This window comes from Pristiophorus japonicus, unplaced genomic scaffold (assembly GCF_044704955.1).
Source record: "Pristiophorus japonicus isolate sPriJap1 unplaced genomic scaffold, sPriJap1.hap1 HAP1_SCAFFOLD_30, whole genome shotgun sequence".
Classification (NCBI taxonomy): Eukaryota; Metazoa; Chordata; class Chondrichthyes; family Pristiophoridae; genus Pristiophorus; species Pristiophorus japonicus.
The window spans coordinates 9879647-9902746 of NW_027252779.1; the positions used below are offsets into that span (position 1 = coordinate 9879647).

General features: G+C 43.6%; 1 non-coding gene across 1 annotated transcript; it reads right to left on the reverse strand.

Annotated features, from left to right (window-relative positions):
- Nucleotides 1-23018: 23018 nt before the first annotated feature.
- On the reverse strand, nt 23019-23100 carry trnas-gcu (transfer RNA serine (anticodon GCU)). The gene has a single exon. It is a non-coding gene; the product is annotated as a tRNA-Ser (tRNA).

Here is a 23100-nt window from a genome sequence, read left to right on the forward strand (position 1 = left end):
CCAGCTTAAGGGGAACTGAGAATGTGCGGTCACACGATTCACGTATTTGCTTCCAGTCACGACCGACTCTGTCATGCTGCCATCTAGAACATACTCCTTTTAGAACCGGGATACAATGAACAAAGGTTAACAACAGAGAGGTTAGCATGGCTCACCGGGGACACCAACAGGTGCAAGAATCAGGTAAAAAATCCCTTTTGTCTGCAGCATCGTTAGTTGACCCATTTTCAATGAGAATGGATGAATTATGTCGGAGCTAAACGGCTCTGACTGGATAACTACTGAGGCTGTGGAAGTGAATGTATATTTATCCACACATCAGTCCACCAGGGACTCAATCAGGTTAAATCATACATTGCATTAGTTACAGTCATTTAACAAATAGAATGACGTAAGTTGTTTTTTATCTGATACGTCAGGTTAGAAAAATAATTGAAATTGTTATTAGAAAATGTCAGACAAACATGCACTATTTAAACATTCTTTACAATTAGAAAGTGCAATCTCCCGGTACTGCTGCAGAGCCGATTGCTACAGGAGCGCTAAGTGTGCTGACCCTCTCCTTGACTCAGTCTTATTGGTCCAACCTTTCTGAAACAGACTTTGAACCAAAACGTATGGTATTGGTGATGACCACTGTCAAGCGGCATTAGTTGTAGTACACCTACACGAATATGGGAGTTGACGGTGTTCCTCCTGTACCTATGGAAGTACTACACATAAATGCGTGATGACCGTGTTTATTTGGCTCGATGGGTACCCCTGCACTTACAGTGTTTCTCCAATACTAGTGGGATAATATGTTTATACTCGAGGTCATCTTGCTCCTCAGCAACTCGCGATAACCTTGCTATTGATGGATCTGAAAGTCCTGTTCTAGGTTGTCAATCTACTTACACCAACAGGACACCTGCTTCGCTGGTACGAGTGGATCCCATGGTTAGAATCTTCAGGTGACCATGCTCCTCCAGTAGCAGTGGTAAACCCACACTGAAAATGGTGGTGACAGTGCACGCCTGGTATTAATGTAAACCTACACATACAGGCGAGGTGAACGTGTTCCTCTGGTAGTAAACGTACCCTACACTTACACTAGCTGTGGTCATGCTCCACCTGTACTAGTTCTAATCATATATATGTTAGTTTAGATATGATCATGCTCCTCCCGGACTAGTGATACACCTACACTTAGACTAGAGCAGGCAGTGACTCTTCGTTGCTAGTGATACCCGACAGAGACTACACATGACACTTCTCCATCCGTATCAGTGGTATGCCTGCACTCATACTGGAGGTGACCGTGTTATTTCGGTATGAGTGGTATCCCTGCATTGTGGTCCATCTGGTATTAGGGGCAGTGAACATTTACATTAGAGCTGACCGTCCTCCGCCGGTGCTGTTGGTTCCCTATCCTTACACTAGTGGTGAACTTGATCGTCAGGCTACAGTACGTCCCTACACTTACTCCAGCGGTGCTACTGCTTCTAATGTACTAGAGATACCCATACACATGCACTAGTTGTGACCATGTTCCTTGTGTAATAGGGTGCCTATCGGTACTTCATATGTGACAAAACTATAGCTGATTGTATTCCTGTTCGAGGCTCCACTCTTGTTGCAATGATAGAGACCAACCTACTGCACGACTGGCGAATACTTTAAATTTCCGGCATTGGTGTTATACCTTTTGCTCCGACACAAGTACTGACCAGCTTAGCAATCCCTGTAAGGAAGGATTCCTTAGGTATGGATACCAGAATTGTACACAAACACCAGGTATGCTCTCACAAATATCTTACATAATTGCAGTAACATATCTTTACGTTTATACTACAATCATTTTGTAATGACGGCTAAAACACATTTTTATTTCCAAATTGTTTTCTCTACCTGCAGTGATATAAGTACTGGGGGAAACAAGTAAGAATACAATGATGTAGGAAATTATGAGGGGCCGAGATAGAGTGGAGAGGGATTGCATATTTCATTCAGCAGAGTGGTCAGTAACCACAGTGCATAGATTTAAACTAATTGGTAGTAGGATTAGATTGGAGATGGGTAGAATATGTTTCGCCCAGAAATTAGTGCGGGTCTTAAACTCACTAGCTGAATGTGGTAGAGGCAGAAACCTTGATCACATTTCAAAATTACTTTGCAATGGACTTTAAGAGCCGTAACCTACAAGCTACAAACCTGGGAGATGGAAAGTGGTGTGAGGCAGACTGGTTCCTTTACGGTCTGCACAGACAGAATGGGTGAAATGGATTCATGCTGAGCCATAAAGTGGTAAGATTATGTTCGGACCTTCGAGCCTGCTCAACATTCATTAAATCATGGAGGATCTTGTACTCAACTGTACCTTTTTGCATTATCGCCACATCCATTCCTACAATGAATATCCAGAAATCGATCGATCTCTGTCTTGAATATAATCAACGACTGTGCATTGATACGACAGTGTAGTAGAGAATTCCAAAGATTTACAATCATTTGATTGAAGAAATGGCACCTTATCTCAGTTCTAACTGGTTGATCCTTTATTCTGAGATTTGACGCCAATTCTAGACTCCACAGTCAGCATACATATCTTCCCTCCCTCGCAACTTAATTGACTTCGTTTCTATTAGATCACCTCTCATTATTCTAAACGAAGGAATTATAGGCCTAGTCTATGCAATCTCTTCACAGATGACAATCGCCTCAATCCGAGGATTCACTCTCATGAAACTTCGTTGCATTCCCTCTAAGGCAGGATTCCTTAGATAATGATACCAACACTGTACAGCATACTCCAGGTGTGCTCTCACCAAGAACTCATATAATTGCTGTAAGACGTCTTTACACTTATACTTCAATCATTTTGTAATGAAGGCTAATGTTACATTTACTTTCTTAATTGCTTGCTGTACCTGCATGTTTACATTCTTTGATTCGAGTATAAGAACACACAGGCTCTTCTGAATAACCATATTTCCCAATCATTCAGCACTGAAAAAATATTCTGCTTGTTTAGTTTTCCTGCCAAAGTGGACAACTTCATACTTCTCCACTTTGTATTCAATTTCCCATGTTCGTGCCTATTCACTTAATCTCTCTATATCCCTATGCAGGCTATTTGCATTCTGCTCACAATGTAATTTTCCACTTGTATCGTCAGCAAACTTGGATATATTCAATATGGGCCCCTTATCTAAGCCATTTATATAGACTGTAAATAGCTGCGGTCGAAGCACTGACACTTACAGTGATCCATTGGTTAGAAATTGACAGTGGTATTCCTGCCCTGAATTTATTTGCGTTAACCAAAGCTCAATACATACTAATATTTTACCCTCAATACCATGAGCCAGAAATTTGTGTCAGCATCATCATCATCATAGACCGTCCCTCGGAATCAGAGAAGACTTGTTTCCATTCATATAATGAGTTCTTAGATGGCTGAACAGTCTAATACGACAACCAGTGTCTGCCACAGGTTGGGCCGATTGTTGTTGCGGGAAAGGGTGGGTGGAACTGGTTTGCCGCAGGACCTTTTTGCAGCATGCACTTGGTTTCTTCATGATCTCGGCGACGAGACTCGAGGTCCTCCGGATGCGCTTAATCCACTTGGGGCCGTCTTTGGCCAGGTTCTCCCAGGTGTCAGTGGGGATGTTGCACTTCATCAGAGAGGTTTTGATGGTGTCCTTGTAACGCTTCCGCTGCCCAGCTTTCGCTCCTTTGCCGTGAAGGTTATCTGAGTTGAGCGCTTGCTTTGTGATTCTCCTGTCTGGCATGTGAACTATGTGGCATGCCCAGCGGAGCTGATCAAGTGTGGTCAGTGCTTCAATGCTGTGGATGCTGGCCTGTGTAATAACCTCTTGTGTAGCATATTATCGACTGCTGTTTGACAATCAAATTACAATAAATCCACTGTGCGCTCTTATCGACCCTGCTCGTCACAACCTCAAAAACTAATAGATTTGTTGATCATGACTTGCCTTTCATCAAATCGTGTTGATACTGACCAATCATAATATGATTTTCTAACTGACCTGTTACCAAATCCCTAATAATAGATTATTTGATTTTCATTTCCGCTACTACTGATGGCATGTTAACATATTTTCTCTCTTCTTCCTTTCTTGACTACCAGTTTACATTTGATACCTTCAAATCTGTGGGGAACGTTATAGAAGATAGGGAATTCTGGAAGATCAAAACCCATGCTTCCACTATCTCGGCAGCCAACATTTTAAAACCCTAGTTTGGAAGCCATCAGCTCCAGTGGATGTGTTGCCTTTCAGTCCTATTAATTCTCCAGTACCATTCCTTTACGAATAGCCTTAAGTTCCACATTCCAACTAGGCCCGTTGTTACCCACTATTTCCGGAATGTGTTATGTCTTCTTCCGTGAAGACAGATATAAAGTATTTGATTAATGACTCTCATATTTCCTTATTCACATTTATAATTTCTACTGTCTCTGTCTGTAATGGTTCAAAAAGGAACCTTGGGAGACCGCCAAGGGAATCTAAGTAAAACTGTTTTTGACTTGCCTTAATGTGGAGTCAGATGGTGCAGAAAGAGGACCTCGGCTCATCATCTAACTTTTTCCTCCTTCCCCAATGGCTGGGTCGCTGTCGTTGCCAAATGGATTTACTTGTGTCTCGACAACCGAGCTGCATTGGACGATGGGCATGTGAAGCTCAGAATTTTTAAGTGTAGGAAGCCGAAAATCCAATTTTCAGTGAGCTTTGGCTTTATGTCTTTGAGTCTCGTTAAAATTCTGCAAAACACTTGACGATGCTTTCCAGTACTAGAAAAATTTATCACCCTCTGGGAATGAAATCGGGCGGCAGTTCTTAACTGCGGCTCGTCCACATCATCGTCAGCAATAACATATATTTAACTAACGCCTTTAATGTAGTAAAATGTCACAGGGCACTTCCGGGTGCGTTTATGGAACAAAATATCATATCCAGACATATAAGCAGCTATCAGGACAGGAGGCCGAAATCTTGGCCAAAAAGGTAGGTTTTAAACAGCGTCTTTGAGGAGGAGAGCGAGAGAAACCGAGAGTGAGAGAGAGAGTTAGGTAGAGAGGAGTACATGATTCTGGAGGTTTTGTCAAATTGTTTGGCCTTTGCAGCTGAAGGGACGGTCGCCAATTGTGTTAAAAATCGTGGATGCACAAGAGGATAGAAGTGGAGCAGCCATATATCTTGGAGGGTTGTAGAGCTGGAGCAAGTTACAGAGAAAAAGATTGTTAGGCCATGGAGGGATTTGAAAACATGGATGAGAATTTAAAATCGCAGTTTTGCCAGACCGGGTGTCAATGTAGTTCTGGAAGTTCAAGAAATAATGAGTGAACGCGATTTGGTGCCAATTGGAATACAGGAAGCAGAAATCCGCATGGCTAGTTTTTGTACACCGGTTTTAGGCTACTATATCAACTTTACAAACGATCACGCAGAAAGAGAAATAAGTGTGTGCAACGGAATGATGTATTGTGAGTTTAGAAATTACTGTTTGCCATATTAGCAGATTAAATCATAATATTTCCCTCCAAACTATTAAATTGTGGTTTAGACATTGATATCATAAATGGCAGGCGAAATTGCTCGAAATGAATTTGTTAACCATGCCGATACCAGTAATGTACAGCAAAACATAGGAGAGAAAGACTGGACAACTATTAATATTCTTTCAATGGAGAGCAAATTCACATGGATATTAAAATGAGCCAGAGACCACAACCCATCCGTTCAATGCGCGATCAGTTAATTTAAAATACCCCGTCGGTGTCTTATCATATACTTTCAACAGGAGCACCAGTGCCATGTCAGTCCCTGTGAATAATTTTGGTAACTCGCTGGGAATTCCGAGGAAATTGGCAAGCACCGTTCCATTTCCGCAAACTGCGTGAAGAGCCCAATCGTTTCCCTGTGGAGCCATGTATCTCTGTGAGCTGGAGATCTTAGTGGAAGAATGCAAGGGGGTCATTCATCTACTTTAGCGGAGGTGTTAAACCATTTTATCAGAAATTTACTGTTTTCAATCAAGGATCTGCTGAGTGCAAGGGCGTTCCCCAGTCTTATAGTCTAGAACCGAAAATCGCTCCAATTCTTCATAGTTCAGTACAGACCGGTGAAATTGGATATCAGTATATGGGCACAACACGCGGACCAGCTAACGTCTGCTTTTCGTATTCCATGGATCAGCCCATTTATGCAACTAATTGCTAAAGCACACAGTGTAGCCATGTCGAAAATTCAATATTGCCTTATAATTCGTTCGGAGGAGGAAAAACAAATGATTAGCACCTTTGGAGACAATTTTGCAATAATCTGGCAGATGGGAAAATGATGAAACCAGTTGCTCGCCAGTTATGCACGCCATCTAATTTTAATTTCATTGAAGCCAATGGAGAGTAACATTCGCCCGTCCTGATTGTAAAAATTACCCCAGTGCGAGGGGTGTGTTTGAGAGATGTCGAGGTCCAGATATAAGTGAACTCTGAGCGGACAGGCTGAGATGTGTAGAGTTGACACCGCCCGATTGCCAGTCTGATCACCTAGAACCAACAAGTAATGAATACCCTCATGGGTGAAAGGTGAAGTGGGGGAATTGGCAGGTGGTACAGGGAGAAAGTAATATCGTCTTAAGTCAATCGAGTAATTGCGCCATTGTTAGTTTATTTCAGTCGTTTAAGCAACAAGCGCATTACTTCATTATAGATCATTGTCACCTTCATCATCAAAGGCAGTCCCTCGGATTCGAGGAAGATTTGCTTCCACTCCTGAAGTGAGTACTTTGGTGGATGAACATTCAAATACGAGAGCCACGGACTCTATCACCGTTGAGATAGATAGTCGTTGGGGGAAGGGTTAGGTGGGACTGTTTTTCTGATCTCTCTTTCTGTTGCATGCACTTGATTTCTGCATGCTCTCAGCGTTGAGACTCGAGGTGCTCAGTGCCTTTCTGGATGCGCTTCATCCACTTCGGGCGATCTTTGGCCATTGACTCCATGGTGTCGGTGGGGATGTCACACTTTATCAGGGAGGCTTTGAGGGTATCCTTGTAACTTTTCCTCTGACCACCTTTGGCTCGTTTGCCGTGAACGAGTTACGAGTGGAGCATTGCTTTGGGACTCTCGTGTCTGGCATGAGAACTATATGGCCTGTCCAGCGGAGCTGGTCGAGTATGGTCAGTGCTTCAGTTATGTGGATATTAGCCTGTGCAAGGTTATTCATTGCAGAAAGACCAAAGATTCAGAGCTGAATCCTGTTTTAATCCCGGGTGATTTTTTCCCAACTATAAACCTTGTGACTGGTCTCAATATCTCATCATTCTCTTTTTTGATGAGCTGGATTTTCACGTAATGCACATAACTTCACACATGTTGATCGACAGGAAGAAATAAGGTCAATCAGGAACTGGATTCGGACGCCACGGAACAAAGAGTCTTCTTACTTAATCATAGAAATCCAGAATGAAACAGCACAGACAGAGGCCATTTCACTCATCGTGCCTGTGCCGACTTTCTGACAGAGCTATCCAATTACACGCACCCCGCTGCTCATTCGCCATAGCACTGATAAATATTCCGTTTTACGTGGCTTTCCAGTTCCCTTTTGAAAGGTATTGTTGAATCTGTATCCACCGCCGTTTGGCATTACATTCCAGTTCATAAGGACTCGCTGGGTAAGTACATTTCTCCTCATCGCCCCTCTTGCACTTCTGCCAATTACATTAAAATGTGTCGTCTGTTTAAAGACTCTTCTATCAGTGGAAACAACTTCACCCCAATTATTTTATCAAAACGCATCATAATTTTGAACACCTCTAATTAATCGCTCTTTATTCCACCATACTCGAAACAGAATGCTCCCAGCATTGTTTACCCTTCACATAACTGAGAAAATTCACCACTGCCAAATTTCTAAAAAAATCCCAGCACCATCAAGGTATTGATTTCCTTCCTAAAATATCGTATCCAGAATTAGACGCAATGCCCCAGTAGAGGCCTAATCAACGATTTGAAAAGATTTAGCATAACATCTGTGCTTCTGTACGCTATGCCTGTATTTGCAACGCAAATTATCCCATATGCTTTTGAACAACTACATCAGTTTCTCCTGCTATCAGTAAAGATGTGAGACCCTGAATCTCCAGGCCTCTCGCTTCCTGCACCAACTTTAAAATTGGACTATTTATTTTATAAAGACGCTCCTCGTTCCTCCTTCAGAATGCTTATAATCTAAATTAATGATTTAGATGAGGGGATTAAATGTGGTATCTCCAAATTTGCGGATGACACGAAGTTGGGTGGCAGTGTGATCTGCGAGGAGGATGCTGTGAGGCTGCAGAGCGACTTGGATAGGTTAGGTGAGTGGGCAAATGCATGGCAGATGAAGTATAATGTGGATAAATGTGAGGTTATCCACTTTGGTGGTAAAAACAGAGAGACAGTATATTATCTGAATGGTGACAGATTAGGAAAAGGGGAGGTGCAAAGAGACCTATTTGTCGTGGTACATCAGTCATTGAAGGTTGGCATGCAGGTGCAGCAGGCGGTTAAGAAAGCAAATGGCATGTTGGCCTTCATAGCAAGGGGATTTGAGTACAGGGGCAGGGAGGTGTTGCTACAGTTGTACAGGGCATTGGTGAGGCCACACCTGGAGTATTGTGTACAGTTTTGGTCTCCCAACCGGAGGAAGGACATTCTTGCTATTGAGGGAGTGCAGCGAAGGTTCACCAGACTGATTCCCGGGATGGCGGGACTGACCTATCAAGAAAGTCTGGATCAACTGGGCTTGTATTCACTGGACTTCAGAAGAATGAGAGGGGACCTCATAGAAACATTTAAAATTCTGACGGGGTTAGACAGGTTAGATGCAGGAAGAATGTTTCCAATGTTGGGGAAGTCCAGAACCAGAGGTCACAGTCTAAGGATAAGGGGTAAGCCATTTAGGACCGAGATGCGGAGGAACTTCTTCACCCAGAGAGTGGTGAACCTGTGGAATTCTCTACCACAGAAAATTGTTGAGGCCAATTCACTAAATATATTCAAAAAGGAGTTAGATGAGGTCCTTACTACGAGGGGGAACAAGGGGAATGGGGTACTGAAGTTGAATGTTCAGCCATGAACTCATTGAATGGCGGTGCAGGCTAGAAGGGCCGAATGGCCAACTCCTGCACCTATTTTCTATGTTTCTATGTTTCTATGTTACACACTTCTCAATATTACATGTCATCTGCAATGTGCCCCAATTTAAGGTCTTCATTTGTGCCACTGAAAGCATTTCTAAACGGTACTGGTATCAGCATGTTGTGGGTTGGACCTCGTAGATTAGTGTTTGCGAAGGGTTGTCCTGATCAGTGGGCTCATGGGAATGCTAGGAAAGAAAACAGCGTTATTGCAAAATAGTAAATAAACAAATAAAAAATACAAAAATATACAAACAAACAAGCTGAGGTGAATGATAATGATTTCCCCCACGTACTAAATTAAATTTTCGATAAATGAGAATCGCGGCATACGTTGTAATAGGCGAGGATTTACAGTGAAAATAACTGTGCGTGTAATTCAACTCACTGTTAATTATTCACGAATCGGACCGCAAATTCGAGTTAGGACAGGTGAGCAGCTCAAAGCGAAATCCTGGTGTTGCTGTCCGAGATCCAGTTCTAAGCTGCTTCGAAGTAAGCTGCTCGCATCTCCCTTTCTGGTTGCCCATCCAAGTGTATTGAGCTGCATGCATTTCCTGTACTTGCATAACAGAGAGAGGCTAATCTTGCCACACAAAGCTAGGGATGGTCTACATAGGGCGAAGTGGCATTTTTTAAGCGTGATAAATTTTCATTCTTGTCAAACAATCTCCCCGGCACTGATAATTAACTTTACGAATGTAGACTTCAGATTTTAATTGTTGAACGAGATTATTTTAGAAACGAAAAATTAAAAATAATTCGTTTAACTTTCTTTATGTCTGTTTTCTCTCTCTGTGAATCCAATGTCTGTTTCCCGTTCTTTATTTCACTTTCAATACCTGAGTTGATCTTGAATATTCTAACTTATACTTCCTGTTTCCGAATCTGCACCGTTCAAACATGAACCCTTCAATATGATTGCTGATTGAGATACATAGATGCTTGCTGGGTTCACACAGTTTCTTTCTGCTCTCTTGTGGGGGCTGCAACGTTTTCAAACCTTCCTGCAGCTATCAGTACAAACGGTCATAGATGTTGAATGGACATGGACAAGTCTAACGAAAGCTGTGCACCGTTCGTCCGCAAAATTCCTGGCGCAAAATTTATCATTGCAATACCTTGGAGAGGTGCTTAGCAAATTAAGATTTTTAGAATCAATATTTAGCAGAGCCGGAAGTATTAGTCAGTAATTTAACCTTGTAACTATAAATCTTATTGACTTGTATTATGGAATGGTTCCAGTGCTCCTTGCCTACGAAAACGGAAACGACAATTGATTTCAGCAGCTAGAGCATTGCCAGCACGTAAAGAACGACTACGACAATGAAAAGCTGTATCTTTGCATCAGTGCCAATAAAATGTTCAGGGCAACAAGAAATAAAACGACTTCAGGCAACGAGAGCTGTTGTACATAGAACGACAACACGATTCAAGGAGAATCTGACAATTAAGCTTACAAATTAGCCAATATATTTGGAGTGACATTGATTTGCGCCAGTACATGTGAATGGGAAATTGAAGCGAGTGTTATGATCCTCCCGTTTATCCTCCTCAATTGAATTCAATGCAAAAGAAAATCGAGAGGAGCGCAACCCAGTCTAATTGCATCCCCATTATCTCGATATGACGCAGTCATCCACATGGCATCATAAACATGTCTTCAGCTGAAAGCTTATTTCAGTGTGGGGAAGGGAATTACTGCTCCAGTCCATGGAAATAATATTCGGCCTCAACTTTAAATTTGCCTTTCAATAACAAAACTTACTGCAATATTGGAATTCTATAACAACAGTTAATTGAAGCATATCTGTGATTCTGGCTGAGAGGGAGCAGTCACACAATACAAGCGCTAGAGCGCCATGGCTGGACGGCTGATGTAATTACAGCTTAAGGTCTGCTCATTTCAAATGAGAACAGATGACCATTTAATGGGAAATATTATGGCAGGTTGTGCACATAGAAAGTACGGACAGGCCGAAGAGTGCTTTAATCTTCATAGCACCATTTCATAGATTCATAGAATTATACAACAGAAAAGGAAGGCATCGTTTCTGTGCTTGAACCCTGAAAGAGATATACATTAAGAAACAATTCCCTGCATTTCCCCATAGCCGCGCAATTTTTTTCCATTCAAGTATTCCTCCAATTCACTTTTGAAAGTTATTACTGAAGCTGCTTGCACAATCCATTCATGACTTCCAGATCATAGCAAGTCGCTGTGTACAAAACAAATCCATTATATCTCCCTGTTGGTTAATTTGCTAATTACTTTCCAATTGATTCCTCTGGCCAGCGACACTCTGCCACTGGAATCATGTTTTAATTATTTACTCTATAACCACAACAGGATTCTTCCGGCCTATGTAATAAATATTTTTGTTAGCCATTTGGAGATTTTAAGAACGTTTATGTTGTCTCTCTAATGATTTATATTAACTTCAAACTTGTTTCCTGTTTACATGACTTTATACTATGTTCCATACATAGTATGTTCAAAATTCTCCCACTCCAGGCGAGGTTCTAGACCACCCTAACTTCTTTTGTCGAGCTACATTAGGCAGACAACGCTTGCGTCTGCACCCATTCAGAGTCTGAACTCCAGGACAGAGTCAACATATTTACAGAGGCATACAAAAGCATGGGTCTTAGGCTAAACACCTGTAAAACAAAGGTCCTCAACCGGCCTGTCCTCGCCACACAACACTGACCCCCATAATGTAGTCTATTTCCCATACCTCGGGAGCCTCTTATCAACAAGTGCAGACATTGATGAGGAGGCAAAACAAGTGCGCCAGCACAGCCTTCTGCCGCCTGAGGAAATGAGTCTTCGAAGACCAGTCTCTCCAATCTACCACCAAGCTCATGGTCTACAGGGCTGTAGTTATACCTACCCTGCTGTATGGATCAGAGATACGGAACATGTACAGCAGGCACCTCAAGTCCCTGGAGAAATACCACCAACGATGCCACCGCAAATTCTCTGGAAGGGCAGACACACCAACACTAGTGTCCTCGACCAGGCCAGCATTCCCAGCATTGGAGCACTGAGCATACTTGACCAACTCCGCTGGGCAGTCCACATTGTTCGCAAGCCAGACACGAGACTCCCAAAGCAAGCACTCTACTTGGAACTACTTCATGGCAAACGAGCCAAAGGTGGACAGATGAAACTAGGACATCCCAAGAACCTTCCTGGTAAAGTGCAACATCCTCACTGACCTCATCTGAGAGTTTCTGGCAGGAGATCGCCCTAAGTGGAAGAAGTGAATCCGGGAGGATGTGAACGCCTCAAGTCTCATCGCCAAGTACATGCAGAATATAAATGCAAGCAGCGGACAGAACGTGCAGCAAACCTGTCCCACCCTCCCTTACCCTCAACGACTGTCAGGGACTGTAGCTCTCGTATTGGACTATTTAGCCACCTAATGACATTCTAAGAGAGGAAGCAAGTCTTCCTCGATTCCGACGGACTGCCTATGTCCCTTCATCCCATAGCAACGCTGAATTGAGACTGCACTGCAGTTACGCCATTAAGATTGCAAACACGGAGGAGAGTGGGGGGGGTCTTGGAATTCCTCCTAAATGGATGTCTCAATGCTTCTCTCTGTAGTTGATACGCTAACATTGGTTTCACGATGCCTGTTTGTGCCTGGGAAATGGAAAGTGATGCATAGTTGTACTGTGAAGGGCAATCTCAATAGTTTTGTGTAGGAAATTATTTAATTGTGCAACGAACCATAACACGCTCAGAGAAAGTGCCAATTTGAAATAGTTATTCGTGTATTAATGAAGTTATGTTAACATTGTAGAAAACATTGCTTAGGCTTCAGCTGGACTATTGAAGCCAATTATTGCCTTTACGCTTTCGGAAGGAGGTCAAAGCCTTAGTGAGGATGTGGGTGAGATTTTATACAATGGCATTAAGGATGAAAAACTTCAGTTCCTTGGATAGTCTAGAGAAACTGGGATTGTACTCCTTAGAGCAAAGAATGCTAAGGGGAAATCTGATAGAAATGTTAAAAATCATGTAGACGTTCGATAGATAAAGGAAGGAGAAAGATTCCAGTGGCAGAGCGATCGGTACCAAGAGAAGTAGATTTAAGGTAATTGGAAAATTAACCAGTGGAGACATGAGGACAAAAAATATGCATGGAGTTGTTGTGGTGTGGAATGCATTGTCTGAACAGGTGGTGGAAGCAGATTGAACGATAACTTCAGAAGGGGCATTGGTAAATACAGTTCTGCACTGACGGTCAGATTAAAGGACATAGAATCACAGCTATTACCAGAAGGGCAGAGAATGAGTGGGGACCTATCATCGAATTAAGTGAACAACATGACCGGATTGGCTGTGCCAAGAAAGGCACTGATTGCATTCAGCGCCAGACACGTCACCACATTTATGGAAAAAGCAAAAGATTATTAAAATATTTGAATTTCGTGATATCTTCTCAATGACATTAGTTGTCTGGGTGGACAATCGCATTCAAAGCAACTAACTAAATACATAAACGAGTTCCAAATTCGATATAAAATGGATTTATTGCAATAAATATAGAATTATAGAATCGTACAGGCCAGAAGGCGGCCAGCCAGTCCATAATATATGTGTCGGTTCTTTGAAAGAGCAAACAAATGAGATTATATTTTTCTCGTAACAACATTTGACCTAGTATAGCAGGTTATGTAGTTGGCAGGGTGGAGAAACAGAAGAAGTGGGATGTATTTCAAACCGATTTGTATAGCAAAGCGTTTTTCGATTTTGTATTTCGCAGCGCCATCTAAGTAGTGTCAGTTACTGTACTGACCAGGGATAAAGTCAAATAAACAAGTAATTAAATAATTACATATACATTATCGGCTAGACAGACATTAGGAACATACGAACATACTAACGTGAGTGGACCTTTCAGCCCCTCTGAACTGTTCCGCCATTCAACTAGATTATTATAGCTCAACTCCACCTACCCGTCTTCGTTCCAAAGAACCTTCAGACTCTTACCTAGTAAAAATGACAGAAGAAAATGTGTCGGGAATTAACATTGGACCTAATGGTTAAAACATTGGGAATTATCCTAAAACGGCGACTCGCTATTACCCGCTTTACTGTAAAAAAAAGTACGAATTTACGCCATTTAAATAAAAAGGCCAATGGCCCAAAATTGCCCTTTGCCGCGATTGTTGGCATGCTGGGACTTCCTCTTCCTGGCATGGAAGTCCCAACCTCGGAGCAGTATTGGGCCTTGCACCCTTCACAGGAAGTAGCACAGTTTCTCTGGTGCTCCTCTTCTTTGAGGGGCGCTCTCACGACGTTTGCGTGTCACTGAGTCCATCTACGTGTAGCAATGCCACTCCACGCCAATTAAATGGGAGTGTCGCAGCAAACTCTGCAGGTCGTTTGGTTTCCGTTTCTAGGCCACCAGCGAGGCGATGGACCGGTCCAGCAGCCCAAATGGGAGCGCTAGGCTACAACATCGTCGGCCGACAAATAAAGATGACGGCTCTGGGTACTAAAGGTCACCCTTTTAAGGGGTGTCCCGCCAATCTGGTGGTGACATCGACCTTCGCCAGCCTCCCAAACCGCAGGGCAAATTGCCTGGTGGGGACTAAAGGAGTCTTCACTGTGTCGGTACTCACAACGACTACGTCATGGTCGGTTGCACGCAGGCCTGGGGCTTTAAACATGGGGCGCGGCGATGCCAGGACAGTACCCTCCGAATCTCCAGTGCGATTTCACAATTAGTACAAGGGCCCCTCCTCCCCCGCGTGTAAATGCCATTGAGACCCGTTAGCGCCACTGGAAGCACTAAAGGGCTATAAAAAATGGCAAAGTTGCCCTGCACCACAATTAGGGGGCGGTAACTTTCTGAGGTTGGGACTTTTACTGCCAACCACAGACGTCCCACTCCCGCCACAGAATTCGCCTTATCTAAACGCAAAGGCAGCAGACCACAATCTCTGCCACTCTTCCTGTGGCGGTAACCAGGGTGCTGTTAAGCAACGTTTAAACTACTTAAATAATTAAGGAGAACTTTTAAATTTTTAATGAACGAAACTAACTTTTAAGCATTCTGATTTACATTTTAGACGTTCTTTTAATCAACTTTTAACGTACTCTTAATCGATTTATTAAGCCTTTAATCAACCTGCGTAATTTTTTTAATATTTTGAAATACTTTTAAACGCTGAAACTTTTAAAACAACTTGGAAACCTCTGAGGAAATATTTAAACTTGGAATAAACTTTACAAAACATCCTTTGGAAGCCCAAAATCCGATACATCATCCACACTAACATAGCCCCAACGCAGAGTGGACAGCAGAAGCAGTGCCGTAAAAAGGTTAATGCCTTGGCATTTAAATACCCGGTTAGGAGAGCACTATACAGCCAGCGCCTCACATCTAATCTGGCATGTCTTGATGACCCTGAGATGCTCAATTCCTAAAGCGTTTGGTCTGGCCTCCAGGCCTCCATAAACAGTGTCTGTGAAGGGAAACTTTGTTACTCACACAGAAAAAAACAGGACTGCTTGATAAAAATGATCGGGAGATCGAAGAACTACCAGATCGCAAGCCTCAAGCAACAACCCAACTTGGGAGCAGCAAGGCAGCATTACAGACGGCTGAAGGCCGAGGTCCCACAAAAAAAAACGAGACCTAAAGAACAGGTGGTGAATGGAGAAAGCACAGGAGATACAACAACTGGTCGACAGCCACGATATGCAAGGATTATTCTTCGCAGTCAAGGCCACTTACGGTCCAAGCTTGCAAGGCCCCAAGCGACTCCTGGCTAACAATGGAGGAGCACTCATCAAGGAGAGTGTGGCTGTCAGGGCCCGGTGGAAGGAACACTTTGAAGATCTCCTCAATCGAGACTCTGCCGTTGACTCAAGTGTTCACAACTTCGTCCCGCAGCATGCGACCCGCCACCACCTCAGTGACACCCCAACGCTGCAAGAGGTAGCAAAGCCATAAAACAGTTCACGAACAAACAAGACTATGGGTACGGATGGAATACCTGTTGAGCCGGTAAAGTATGGCGGACAGGCGCTGTTAGCGCCGACACATAATCTCATCCCTCTCATTTGGAGGTAGGAGAGCTGCTGGGAGATCTCAGAGATGATGTGATCATGATCATTTTTAAAAAGGGGGACAAGTCCGACGACGGCAACTACAGGGGAATCTCCCTATTATCAGCTACTGGGAAGGTTGTCGCTAGAGTTCTCCTCAACCATCTTTTCCCTGTGGCTGAGGAACTCCTCCTGGAGGCACAGTGCGAATTTCGTCCCCTACGTGGCACAACGCACATAATCTTTGAAGAGAGACAGCTGCAGGAACAATGCAGGGAGCAGCGCCAGCCCTAGTACATTGTCTTTTTCGATCTTACAAAGGCCTTTGACACTGTCAACCATGAGGGTCTATGGAGCATCCTCCTTCGTGTTGGATGCCCCCAAAGCTTTGTCAACATCTTTCCCCTACTCCATGACGACATGCAGACCATGATGCTGACCAACGGATCCATTAGCAAACCCAATTCACGTCCGGACCGGGGTTAAACATGGCTACGTCATCGTTCCAATCTTCTTCTCAATCTTCCTCGCTGCCATGCTCCACCTCACAGTTAACAAGCTTCCTGTTGGAGTGGACATAAACTATAGAACTAGTGGGAAGCTGTTTAACCTACGCCGTTTCCAGGCCAGGTCCAAGATCACCTCAACCTCTGTCATTGAGCTGCAGTACGCGGACGATGCCATTATCAGTGCATTATCTGAGGCTGAACTCCAGTATATTCGATGTATTTTCAAGTCATATGAAAGCATCGGCCTTACGCTTAACATCCGTAAGACAAAGTCCTTCACCATCCTATGTTCGCCGCACAGCACTGCCCCCCAGTCATCAAGATTCACGATGTGGCCCTGAACAACGTGGACCACTTCCCATACCTAGGGCGCCTCTTACCAGCAAAGGCATACATTAATTCGGAGGGTAAACATCGTCTCCTTTGCGCTATGCAGCCTTCGGCCGCCTGAGGAAAAGAGTGCTCGAAGATGTGGCCCTCAAACCTACCACCCAGCTCATGGTCTACAGGGCTGTATTAATACCCGCCCTCCTGTGTGGATCAGAGGCATGGATGATGTACAGAAGACACATCAAGTCGCTGGAAAGAGATCACGAACGCTGTCTCTGCAAGATCCTGCAAATCCCCTAGGAGGACAAGCGCATCAATGTCCTCACCCAGGCGAACAACCACACCATTGAATCAATGACCATACTCGATTAGCTTCACTGGGCAGGCCAAAGAGTTCGCATGCCAGATACGAGACTCCTGGGCAATTGCTCTATGCGGTGCTCCTTCACGGCAAACGAGCCAAAGGTGGGCAGCGTAAGTGTTATATGACACCCCTAAAGCCTCCCTGGTGAAGTGCGACATCACCACCGACACGTGGGAGTCCATGCCCGGAGTCCGCCCTAGGTGGAGGAAGGGCATCCGGGAGGGCGTTGAGCACTTCGAATCTCAATGCTGCGAGCAGGAAGGGGTCAGGTGCAGGCAGTGGAAAGAGAGCGTGGTAAATCAGTATCACCCCCACTCCCACCCATCACATCTCCTGTCGAATGGCGGTCGAACCTGCGACTGGGTCCATGACATTCGAGTTCGACTATGCAGCCACCAAAGAACTCACTTTAGGAATGGAAGCAAGTATTCCTCGATTCCGAACGACTGTCTATGATGAGGGCTATTGGGGCACTGCAGGAAGCTCTACGTGGAGGCTGCATTGCGCTGATGAGCTTCAAAGCCTCGCCCCTTTGATTAAAGGCGAGGACCGCTGCACACCCTGCAAAGCCTCTGATTGCCTGCAATCGACCACGAGCGCAGTGTGAGATTGGGCCTACAGCCAGGCAGCCAAGACGGAGTGCTGGACGAAATGATGGCGGACCGGACCACGCTAGGGCCGACATTATTGTGCCGACCAGAGTTGGGCGAGAAACAAAGATGTCGTGCCGGGGTGCCATCCCCATTAATGAGCGCCCCGATAGATGTCGACCAGTTCTTTGATGCAGAAAGCTAGTGATGACATCTGCTCGCGCCAGCGTCGCGGTCCAGAGATAAATTTGCCCCACGAGGATCGATCGCATTGTACCTGGTCCCAAAGCTGGTGAAGTTGACCTAATGTGCAAATAACCCAATCGAGCGCGCTACTTGGGCGAATGACTTATCAATCCATCTTTGATTTAGCTCTCTCTGATGTTTCCCTCAGGTGAGCTGTTTCTGATCCACACTTAATTTTATCTGGTGAAGAGAATGACTCGAGGCCTTCATGCCAAAAGTATTGGAACTATTCGCAAATTTTACATGTTTAAGAACGGCTGAATTGCGCCTGTTAACTTAATGCTCTATTTTACTAAACTTCACAAGATAATAGTTCTCATAAGTAGCGTTCCCTAATTCATAAGGCACAGATACATACGTGAAGATGAAAAATGTCGGAAACAAGCATCAAAACCGAGGACTGTGGAGAACAGCAAGTTCGTTTGTTGCCAGCTCAGTTTCCTCAGGACGTTCCATGGGTCATCAGGTCTGCACAAAATCTCATGGTGGGTTGTTGCTTTATTAATGGGGTTCCATGTTAAACTGTACCCGCAGTGAGCACACGGGATTTCATTTCTATGATAACACCAATACCTGCCTCCGTGTTGTAATGGGGAATAAGGTAATAGTAGAGAATTTAAAAAATACTTTGCGTCTGTCATCGTGGAAGTTGATGAATAAAATCTCCTGGAAATATTGGAGAACCAAGGGTGTCGCAAACGAGGAACTGAAATAAATTAATATTAATACAGGAATAGTTTTGGATATTTAATGGTTCTTAAAGTCAATACATCCCTTGGACCTGATGGTCGACATCCTTGGATTTTGAAACATTTGGCATTAGAGTTAGTGGATGCATTGGTTATCATCTTCCAAAATTCCAGGATTTTTGGAACGGTTTCTGCGAATTGAAAGGTAGCAAATGTAACCCCGCTTTTGAAGAAATAATAATAATAACTTTTATTATCTGGCGCCTTTAACGATATAAAACTTCACAAGGCACTTCACAATAGCCTTACAACATGTTAAATATTAACAAGGGATGGAAAGGGAAAACAAGTGGGAGAAGGAAGTGCAAAAGACTTTAAAAAGTCGGTTCTGAAGCGGCAGCTAAAATGCACATACAAATAGACACAGGCGAAAAAAATTAAACAAAGAAATTCAAATTACATTGTAAATAATAGAATAAGGAGTATACAAAAGTAAACCAGTATAATAATAATTAATTATAATTAAACATAATTAAATAATATATGCAATGATTATAGATTAAGTTAAAAATTAAGAAAGACGTGAGAGAGAAAACGGGCTACTGCAGACCAGACAGGTTCACGTCAGTAGTAGGGAAACTGCAAGAATCTATTATTATATTTGTGGTAACAGAACACCTGGAAAATAATAATACGACTAGGCAGCGTTAATACGGATTTATGAAAGCGAAATCATGTTTGGGTTTTTGAGGAGAAGAGATAAGAGGGGCTGGTGAATGTACTGTATTTGGATTTTCTGAAGGCAATATACAAGTTGCCACACAACTGGTTATTAAACAAAATTAATCCTCATCGACTTGGGAGATATATGTTAGCATGGATTGAGGATTGCTTAACAGACAGAAAACAGAGATTAGAAACAAACGGGTCATTTTAGGGTTGGGAGTCTGTAAATCGCGGTTACAACAAGGATCATTGCTTCTACCACAACTATTCACAATCTATTTCAATTATTTGGATGAGGGGAATATATCCAAGATTATTGATGATACAAAGCTAGCTGGGATTACAACATTTGAGGAGGATGCAAAGAGATTTCAAGGGGAAATTGACAGGCTAACTGAGTGGGCAATAAGATGGCAAATGGAATATAATTTGGAGAAATGTGAAGTATCCACGTTGGTAGGAAAATACAAAAGCAAAGTATGTTTTAAATGAAGAGAGGTTGGCGAACGTTGGTGTTCAGAGGGACCTGGGTGTCCTGTATGAGAATCGCTGACAATTAACACGCAGGTACTGCAAGCAATTAAGAAAGCAAATGTTGCATTGGCATTTATTACAAGAGGTTTTGCGTATCAGAGTGAAGATGACTTAATACAATTACATAGCGTCCTGATGGGAGCACACCAGTAGTACTGAGTATCGCTTTATTCTCCTTACATAAGGAAGGCTGTGCTTGCCATAGAGGGAGTGCAACGAAGGTTCATCAGACTGATTCCTGAAATGGGGAGATTGTCCGATGAGGAACGATTGATCGTTAGGCCCATATTTTCTAGAGTATACAAGAATATGAGATGATCTCATTGAAACATTAAAAAAAAATCAGATTTGACTTGACTGGGTACATGCAGCGACGATGTTTCCCTTGGCTGTTTCTTCTAGAACCAAGGAATGCAGTCTCAGAATAAGGGGTCAGCAATTTAGTACTGAGATGAGGAGAACTTTCTTCATTCAGATGGTGTTGAAACTTGAGAATTCTCTAACCGAGAGGGCTGGGGAGCCCCACTCTTTAGTATGCTCAAGGCAGACATCGATAGATTTTTGGATACACAGGGAATCAAGCGATATGAGAATAGAGCAGGAAAGTGGAGTTGATGTCGAACATCAACATTTATCTAAATGAAAGGCGGAGCAGGCTCGAGTGACCGAATGGCCTATCCCTGCTCCTGTTTCTTAGAGAAACATAGAAATCTACAGTGCAGAAGGAGACTATTTCGGCGCATCGTATCTGCGCAGGCCGACAAAGAGCCACACGGCCCTCAGTCAGCACCCTGAAGGTTACATATCAACCGATGAACAATGAACAATGCCGGAAAGGAAAAGAGCAACCAGCCCAAACAGTCTGCCCCACAAAAGTGCGCCACTCCTTCACCGAAACATTCCACACTCGACCCCAACCGGTACCATGTGTTCTCCTGGGAGAGAGAAAAACAACATCAAAACCATGTTCTTATATTCATATTATGCCAGAGTATATAAATGATTTAACTAATACAATTTTTCATGCTGTTTAAAATTTTTACGTGGGACGTTGTAAACATCTTGAAAGGCGTATAAATTCTTCCTGGTGGGTGATATTTATCAGTTGGGTATGATGTGCGGGCGATATAATGCCACCCGTTTGTCACCTCCGCCCGACCAGATTTTATACAGGACTCACTTTACGAACATGACTTTTACAACTCTTTCTAATTGTTCCCTCCATGCACGTCATTTTTTTAAACAGGAGGCCTGTGAGAGAGAAACATGCTTCTTGAGGACTTTTCCCGATTATTGGTGTGATTCTGCCACATAGATTCGAACGTTCCAGGGAATAACATAGAAGATTGAGGAATCACGACCGGCGCCTGAACAGAATGAACTACTGCTCACAACAGAGTGTGTATATGGTGAGGCTGTCATAATGTCGGATGATTTTTGGTTGCCGAGGCTGCGCTTTAGCAAAAAGGCAATCAGCCTGTGTGTGACATGTTAATGGTGACCTGCATACACGCGCAAAGACCTGCACTGCCTTGTCAGTGTCCATGAATGTAACAACAGCACTGAACTTCTTTGCAAGTGCATCACTTCTGTTCGGCAATGCGGAAATTTCGAACCAAGAGCGCTGTGATGGCCTATATGCAGCAGGTGACATATGCCATATTGCGTAGGGCTTCTGAGTTCATAGAGTTTTAATTGTCCACTCGGCAGAAAAAGGACTGAGCTCTTGCATTTTTTAGGATTGGCAACTTCCCAAAAGTGGTGGCCCCATCGCTGGAACCCATATTGCAATGAAGGCACCAATTGATTCATCTGTATCCGACATCAACAGGAATAGGTTTCATTCCTTAAATGCAACGACTGACTGTGATGCACAACTGAGGATCCTAAACGTGAAGGCTGATCACCGGGGAGGTGTTCATGACTCCTTCGTCCTCCGTCACTCGGAGGTATATGGTTCTATCAGAACATTGCCTTCTGAATCCGCAATGTAAATTGGCCGACAAGGGCTACCCGCTAAAACCGTGGCTGATGACACCACAGTGCAGGACCAATAATGAGGCAAATGAGAGATAAAACTCTGCCCAGCTGGCCATCACAGCAAGTGATCGCAAGTACAATCCAGCTTCTGAAATCACGTTTTATGACGTTAAATGTGCTATATAAATGCAAGTTGTTTTTGTAGTTGAAATTAACTTCATGAAGTGTTTATGTTTATTCAATATACACTCAAATGATTTTCCGTGCACAAACCCGTTAACTTTGTCCCACTGCTGGCCACTATGCAGCCACGCATGCGCAATGCAGCGCCAGGAGCTTGTGAGCATCCTGTGCTGGTCTGCTCGATGGTTGCGCGATCATGCAGCCACGCGCTCACATGTCTAGCGGCTGTTAGAAGCGGAACTTTGAGTAAAATATGGCGGGGCTCGACCGGGATTTGGCCCGTGACCTCTCGCATTTCAAATGTGATAATTCCGAAGGGAGAATCGTAACAGTGGACCAACGAGGCGCCGACAGTGAAAAGCGCAGCTCTCAGATTCTGACGGTGGTGAGAAATGATATTATGGCCCATCGTGCATGTGCTGTCTCTCAGATACCTATCTAATTAGTGCCCCTCGCCATTGTACTGCAACTGTTCTCCTTTTGACGAATACATTATTAATTTGAGACATGACAGGAGGAAAGTACAGCATCCCTGTAAGTAAAAGGGGAATTTGGCGATGAGGTTAAATGTGAATGTCAAAAAGTGGTTACGCTGCAAGCCAACGACGACGAGAATGGGATTCGAAACCATGCGTGCAGAGCACAATGGATTAGCAGTCCATCGCCTTAACCTCTCGGCCACCTCGTC